General features: G+C 39.2%; 1 non-coding gene across 1 annotated transcript; it reads left to right on the top strand.

Annotated features, from left to right (window-relative positions):
• On the top strand, positions 1–74 carry TRNAN-GUU (transfer RNA asparagine (anticodon GUU)). The gene has a single exon. It is a non-coding gene; the product is annotated as a tRNA-Asn (tRNA).
• Positions 75–8784: the final 8710 nt, after the last annotated feature.

Here is an 8784-nt window from a genome sequence, read left to right as displayed (position 1 = left end):
GCTGGAATAGCTCAGTTGGTTAGAGCGTGTGGCTGTTAACCACAAGGTCGGAGGTTCGACCCCTCCTTCTAGCGATATGGTTTTTTTTTTGTTTATTTATTTATTTTTATTTTTATTTTTATGTTTTTTTATTTTTTTTTATTTTATGTGTTTGTGTTGCAGAATTGACTTAATTTCATCAAACAGCTAGGTGGCCCCTTTTTACATTAATAATTGTGACACAAAACAAAAGAATATATAATTTGAATTATTGTAACATCCAATTACAAGCGATTTTTATTTTTTATTTATTTATTTTATTTTATTTATTTTTTTTATGTGTTGTAGAATTGACTTTAATTGCATCAAATCATGGGTGGCTCAATGTTATATTTTTCTAAGCTAATGTTTAGGGTTTCTAATTTTAAAAGGCTCCATATTTTTTAAACTTAACTCGATATTAATATATCTCAAATCTCAATTAGTCTATTACTAATTGCCCGATAGGCCACATCACAATAAGCGCTATTGATTCTTAAAGACGAAACACATACGGCACATCAAAGCGATCTTGAAAACTGAAACGTCACATTTAGCCAATTAAGGTTAATTATTTTCAGTTATCCATTGATTACAGAATACAAATTTTCAATTGTCAAGTTTTGAATACTTCTGTGTGGATTTTGCCTTTGGAATTTTTGAATTTGGGTTGGAACGAACTCAAGGAAGCAGTCAACGAGTCAAAGCTATCATTGCAGCAAATATTTTAGTTAATCCATTACTTGTAGTATTCTATTTGTTCATTTGTAGTTGTCTTGGTGATACATAAACAATGGACTCATTAAGTATACCAGTTTGGAGGCTCTAAGCGAACCAAAAACAAATTATATATATTCATTCGCTTAGAGCCTCCAAACTGGTTGAGCCACCTCTGCATCAAAAAACTAGGTGACCCCCTTTTTTACATTAATAATTGTGACACAAAACAATGAATATATATGATTTGAATTATTATAACATAATCCAATTACAAGCGTAAGAAAGAATGTTGCTTATTTCACTAACTATAGACCAAACACATAACCCACAACAACCTTCAACACACACACACGCACACACACACTCTCTCTCTCTCTCTCTCTCTATATATATATATATATATATATATATATATCTTTATCCCCTATTTCTCATTCTTTTTCTATTGAAAAAAAAACCCATTGATTTCACAAGATTACACATACATTTGGCCCAAAAATACTTGGATAACATGACAAATTTAATAGATTTAAATATCTTCATTAGTTACACCTTGTTGTCTCTCAAGAAGATGAAGATTCCAACAAATTTCTATTTAGAATCAAAGAAACAATTCAAGAATTGAGTAACCAAAATTCCCAAAAATTATAACATTCTATTTCGAGAAGTTTTTTATATCGGGATTGTGGACAATAAATGGATAAGTAAAAGCTTTGGACTTCAAGGGAATAGGGTTTAAACCCTATTGGATGTTGATAATATTGATTATGTGATCTAAGCCCTTGGTTTGTGTCTAGGAGTCAAAGGGTAAAATGGGAAAAGTGATGTTTTTGACTTCTTTCATGAATTAAGGATTTTAGTTTGACATGTTTTAAGTCAAATGTAATTATATAGAGTTGTGGGGCTCCTCAATACTTTTTTATGCATATAAAGAACGTCGAAAATGGAGTTGAAACGAAGAAGTTATGACTGTTTAAAGTTGGAGTGAAATTGGGTGAAAAACCATCCTCACGAGGTGGCAGAAATGTGTCTCGACGTAAGAGTCCTCACAACGTGAGAAGTATATTCTCACGATGTGAGAACTATGCAGCCCAAGCCCATAATTTTTTCAGGGTTTTCAAGGTATTTAAAGTTAAGGATTGATGTTTTAGGGTATTTTCTTAGCCTCCATCATATCTAGAACCCCTTGGGAGAAACCCTAGCATCTATTTTCAAGATTTGAGTCTCCCTTCTCCTCTCTCATCCATTTTTGGTGTGTTGGAGCAATGTCTTCATGTAATATTGATCCTTGAAGCTTGGCAATTGAATATCTAAACTTTCATCAACCTTCTAGACCTTTGTAAGTTATAAAGTTCCAAATTTTATTGCAATTCATCTTTGGATCTAAGTGTATTTGGTGTTTTGGTCCATTGTCATGAGTTTTGAGTGAGAGTTAGGAATAAAGTTTGCAAATTTACAACTCTCTTAGGTCCCAAGAACATTGTATGTTTCAGATTTGGACTCCAACACATTTTGATCGGTTTAGAATGTTTTCCTCGACCTCATGGACTAGGAAAACTTTGATCTTTTTCCTTCCCTTCCAACCATGCAAGTTATCTTGGTCATTTTGGCCACTTTGGTGTATTAAAGTTTAGATCTTAAAAGCTTGAGACATTATTATGGATAACGTTGGAAACTTTATCCATCTAAACATCATGTTGATTCAGATATGAAGGTTGGAGACTTGGACTTAATGGATTTAGTTGAGAAAGATGCATTCTTGGTCCCTTTAAGACTTAAAGACTAGATCTTGGTTGTTTCGACCATCCTAATGGATAAAGTTGGAAATTTTATCCATTATGAAGCTACTGAGGATCTTGATCTAAGGCTATGGGCATTGGTCTAAAGAGATTAAGCTCTGAACGAAGATTTTGGCCTTCTGACCAGAAGTCACAGCGTGAAATATGATGTATACGACGTGACGGTGTCCAAAATCATGACTGTTTTGTCGTTGCATTCTCACAACATAACCAAGGAAAGTTGTTTGTTGATTTTTTGACTAGTTTGACTTTTGGTCAAACTTGGGTGGAATTGAGTATTTGACTAAGGATTGGTCTCATTTTGGTTTTAGGAAGTTTGAGTTGGCTGTTTTGATGCTGAGGTAGCTGTTGGATTTCTGTTGAGTAGTTCAAGTGAGTCTTCTCACTCTACTTGTGGGTCGAAGGCACCAATGCTGGCATACCGGATCTTATTATGTAGGGTGCTAGTTGTCTTTGTGACTCTTGTATGTATGATTGGGTTTAAATAGACCCCATGGCTATGAAGAAATCGGTAAAAAGACTTCAATTGAATACTAAGGAATCGTCAATACAAATACATATTAGGAAGAGAAAACAAGGAAACTATAACAACGAGGTCTAAAGAAAAGGAAACAGAATCAGACCATAAAATGGTCAATTATGATACAAAATAACACGTTGTAATACTCCCCCCTCAAGTTGGAGTGTGTAGGTTTATAGAACCCAACTTGACCAGAAGAGATTGAAGTTGCTGAGCACCTAAAGGCTTGGTAAACAAGTCTGCAATTTGATGCTTAGTGTCAATGTATAAAGGTTTAACTTCCTTAGTTTCAACTCGCTCACGAACGAAATGACACTCCATTTCAACATGCTTGGTCCGTTCATGGAACACTGGATTGTTAGCAATATGCCTGGCCGCTTAATTGTCACAAAAGAGGGGAGTCGGACCAATAGGCTGTGCATTGAGCTCACAGAGTAACCAACGAACCCACAAAATTTCACTTACGGTTGTTGCCATGGCACGATATTCTTCCTCAGCCGAAGAACGAGAGACCATAGATTGTTTCTTGGACTTCCATGATATTGGAGCTCCTCATAGAAGAAGCAAGTAGCATGTTCTTGAACGCCGAGAGTAAGGACACCCAAGCCAATCCGAATCATAATATGTAACCAAATTGGTTCCTCCATCCTTTGGCAACAGGATACCTTGCCCAGATGTGGACTTGAGATAGCGAAGCACTTTTGTGACAACATCCATATGGTTTTGTCTAGGATCAGCAACAAATTGGCTTAGGACATTAACTGACTAAGCTATGTCCAGTCTTGTGGCTTGTAAGTAGAAAAGTCTCCCTACTAATCTTCTGCACTGATTTGCATCAACCTTCCCTTGTTCATCTCCTTTATCAAGCTTGAGATTTTTTCCATGGGAAATGAACTTGGTCGACATCCTTGAAAACCGCTGTCTTCAGGAATGTCCAAAGTGTATTTCCTTTGACTAAGAACTAGGCCCTCCGATGTGCGAGCCACTTCAATTCCTAGAAAATACTTCAAGTTCCCAAGGTCCTTAATGCTGAACATCTTATCCAACTGAGTTTTTGTGTGTTGTATTTTTTCAGTGTTGTTGCCAACGATTATAACATCATCAACATATATTAACGCAGCAACATAAATGTCATCCACCTTATATAAAAATAAGGAATGATCTGCTTTGCATTGACGATATCCAAGTTTAATAAGGGCTGTAGTAAAATTTTGGTACCAATTACGTGAAGCTTGTTTCAGGCCATATATCGATTTCTTCAATCTGCACACTCTTGTTTCCTATTTGGTGGAGAAACCTTGAGGAATTTTCATGTACACTTCCTCTTCTAGATCGCCATGCAAGAATGCATTATTCACATCAAGTTGATGAATAATCCAATCTTTTTTTACTGCAAGAGCAAGAAGCGTTCTTACGGTCACCAACTTCGCAACCGGGGAAAATGTCTCATGATAATCCACAACCTCCATTTGAGTGAAACCCTTCGCAACAAGTCTCGCCTTGTATCGTTCGACATCTCCGTTTGGTTTGTACTTCACCTTATAGACCCACTTGGAATCTATGGCCTTCTTTCCCGATGGCAAGTCTTGAAGAACCCACGTATCATTTTGCTCGAGAGCACGAATCTCCCTTTTCATGGCTTCCCTCCATTCATGATCTTGTGAAGCCTGAGAAAAGCTATTTGGCTCATCGTAAGAATTGATGGCCGCCAGAAAAGCTTTGTGAGATTCAGAAAATTTATCATAAGAAAGATAATGAGCAAGAGGGTGTAGCGTCGAGGACGCTTGATCAGCAGGAGGTTGCGTGTGGTCTACCGAAGGGGGAAGATTAACAACATAGTCATTTAGATGTCTTGGTCGATACCTATTTCTCTTTTCCCTAACATTTTGCACCTCATCATCATGACTCGAGACATTTTCACGTTGCATGGTTTCATGCAAGTTGGTATTTGTTTCATGCAAATCAAGGTCTCCTTCATGGTCATTACTATTATAGCCTTGAGTGGGATCAACCTCATTGATTTCAATGTAATCAGGTTTAATTGGGAAGGCCTGATCATTAACTCTCCTTGTCACTTGATCTCTTGATTCATTCCAGTTTCAACCATGTCCTTGAGAAAATCATTGTCTTTGATGTTTTCCTTTTGTTCTATGTTGGAAAAAGAAAACACTTCTTCCACAAATCTTACATCTCTTGATGTAATCATTTTCCTTTGTCCAATATCATAAATCTTGTACCCTTTGGTACGATAGGGATAGCCCATGAAAACACCAGGTTTCCCTCTTGGTTCGAATTTATCACCCTTTGTGTTAGTGTTCCTGTAATGAACCAAACACCCAAGGACCTTCATGTACTCATAGTTAGGAATTCTTTTAAAAAGTATTTCGAAGGGTGTTTTGTTGTTTAAAACCTGAGATGGTAGTCTATTTATTATATAGGCTGCTGTTAAAACACATTCACCCCAAAATCTAGTCGGTAAATTTGCTTCAAATCTCAAAGCCCGTGCAATTTCAAGTAGATGTCGATGTTTTCGTTCGACCACCCCATTTTGTTGTGGGGTGTGGGGACATGTAGTTTCTAAAATTATTCCCTGTTTAGTGTAGATATCATGCATGTTATTTGAAGTAAATTCCCCTCCATTATCACATCTGATAGCTTTGATGGGTTTTCCAAATTGAGTTTTGATCAAGTTGTAAAAATCAACTAGGCAAGCACTGTCCTCATGCTTATGCCTGATTAAGTAAATCCAGACAAATCTGCTATAATCATTAACAATAGTTAAAAAATATGTCGACCTCGAAAAAGAAGGTGTTCTATATGCCCCCCCCCCACACATCACAATGAATCAAATCAAAACATTCTCTAGTTTTTATTGAACTAATTGGAAAAGGTAGTCTGGCAAACTTTGCCTTAAAACAAGAATCACAAGTCTTATTTTCAGAATCAAAAGAGATGTTTCTAAGCGAATTGACCCGAGACAATTTCATCTTGGAAGCATGACCTAGCCTTTTATGCCATATATCAGCAGTAACCACCATCGCCTTTCTTTCATCCTTTATCCCCTTTAATCTGTAAAGACCTCCGCTACACCTACGCACTCCAATCAAGCTCCTCGACTCCAAGCCCTGTATGACAAAGAAATCAGGGAAAAACGTTATGGCACAATGAAGATCTTTTGTTAGCCGATGAACGGACAAAAGATTGCATTTGAGGTTTGGTGCAAATAGTACGCCTTTCAACATTATCGCTTCCCTTAAAAGAAGTTCACCTTTCCCTTTTACAGGAATGGTGTAACGTCCCAAAATTTACGACCAAAAATTTTGTTTTAAAAACATTACTTTAGAAAACATTAATAGTTAAAAACATTGTTTGATCAACCATAACAAAACGTAAACCATGTCTAAAAGCCAAATCATACAATCATCCAAATATCAGAGTATAAATCCCAGAGAATCTCGTAAGTGCGGAAACCAGTGTGTGTGTATGATGTGCCGCTACCGCGCCGGCTCCTTCCCCTTAGACGAAGAGGTACCTGAAACCAAAACTGTAAACTGTAAGCACAAAGCTTAGTGAGTTCCCCCATCGTACCACATACCATACAAACAAATAACACGCATACTGCCAGGCTATTCTGGGGTGCCTGACTACCCGGTACGGCCATTCTGGGGTGCCGACTACCCGTGTCAAGCCATTCTGGGGTGCTGACTACCCATGTCAAGCCATTCTGGGGTGCTGACTACCCATCGGTCCTAACAACCGATCCTCGGGGACTAGTCCCCTCCCACTACCACTATCGCATATAACATAACAAGCCAGCATGCAAACATATCATCACGTACTGTCAGACATTTCTAGGGTGTCTGACTACCCTCCGGTCCTAATCAACCGAACTCTACTATGATCACATATAACATATCATGCTAGCATATAACATATCAGATAGTAGCAACCTAGATGATATCACAAAGACAATCATCTAACATACGACTCCTACTGGTGGGCCGGCATTGAGGCCGTAGACCCACCGCTACTGGAAGGTAACTCACCTCGAAGTAGCTGCTGATCTGAGCGGGAACTGACCGTCTACTGCTGCTGCTGCTCCGGGAATCCTCCGGCTGCAATTCCCACAACATACTCAATAAAACACTGCTAACTGTCCTTTGGGTAAAATGACCATTTTACCCCTGATCATGACCTAAGTCAAAATCAGAGTCAACTTTCAGTTGAACCGACTCGCCGAGTTGGCTTTCCAACTCGCCGAGTCCCTACCCAAACGTTTGCCCTGAATCCCGTTCCTACTCGTCGAGTTAGGCGACAAATCGACGAGTTCTCCTTCTTAACAGATACTCAAGTCCTTCATCCTACTCGCCGAGTTGTATGAACAACTCGTCGAGTTCATCTTCATCCGATGAACACTTATGCTAAGACTCGCCGAGTTGTATGAACAACTCGCCGAGTCTGTTCTTGATCTAAGGAGATTGCCTTGAACTTGCCGAGTCAGGGCATTGACTCGCCGAGTACCTCCATAGATGAGTTCAGCTTCCGACTCACTGAGTCACACCCCGTGACTCACTGCTCACTCGACACTACGAAAAGGGGACAAACTTGGAGACTCGCGAACAGACTCGCCGAGTCACATGAACGACTCGCCGAGTCGTTGCCATGCACCCACTAAATACACAGATTTGCTCGATTCCAGTCCATGCCATTCACAGATATGGACTTCTAGGACACGAATCACACGTAAAGTTTCTAACTTTACGTCTAGATATTCACCAATATGGATTTTAGGGTTCAAAATGCCTCAAAAGGGTAGATCTAGGGTGAACAAGCAACATGGGTCCAAAAAGCTAACAGATCTGAGCTCCTGGAGCTCAATCTCGCCTAGATCTAGAGGCTAATCAACTTATTACGAAATATTATGCACATACAAGCTTGGGGAAAGGCTCAAGAATGACTTAAATGAAGTAATGAGCATAGAAACAGGGGGAAAACGGATTATACCTCAAAGGAACTGCTGAGAGAGTGCAAAGATGCTTGGGTTCCTTTCCTTCCTTTTGATCTACTTCCCCTTTTGCCTCAAAACCTTCAAGAACACACACAAATGCTTCAACTCTTCAAAGAACAAGCTTAAACGAGGGTTGGGAGATCTGGGGGGTGAATGGGGGCTGGCCTGGGGCGGATGTGTTGCTTAAATAGGGTGCAAACCCTTGAAACTTAGGGTTTCATCCAACAGCTGTGACTCGCCGAGTCCAGGATATGGACTCGCCGAGTCGACAACTTAAACATGTCCCGGGTCCCGCATCTACTCGGCGAGTTGGACCTGTGACTCGCCGAGTCCAAGACTAAAAGAAGAGAAATACTCAAATAAGATTTACGTACCAGGAACCAGGTGCTACAAATGGCATTGCCATTAGGAATGGTGATAGGAGCCTCATTAACACCTGTAGTTATGTTCTTGAACAATTTATTTTGACAGGTTATATGATCAGTTGCTCCTGAGTCAACGATCCACTCATAATTTAAATCAAAACTACCTGCCATATTTGCCTCCGGTTTCGTTTCAGAATCATTGACGTTGTTGTTACCACTGAAGTGTTTAATGAACATCTTGTATTGTTCTTCTGTTATTCCTGGAATAGGACTTGAACTCGTTTGAACCACGGCTACTTTAGGTTTTGTCATATCTCCCTTTACTTTTCCAGGCCACCAATCAGGGTATCCGAT

This window comes from Lactuca serriola, chromosome 6 (genome assembly GCF_051521515.1).
Source record: "Lactuca serriola cultivar US96UC23 chromosome 6, Lser_US96UC23_V15, whole genome shotgun sequence".
In the NCBI taxonomy this organism is placed as follows: Eukaryota; Viridiplantae; Streptophyta; class Magnoliopsida; order Asterales; family Asteraceae; genus Lactuca; species Lactuca serriola.
The sequence above is the reverse complement of the archived record's forward strand: the minus strand, read 5'-3'. Positions and strand labels throughout refer to the sequence as shown.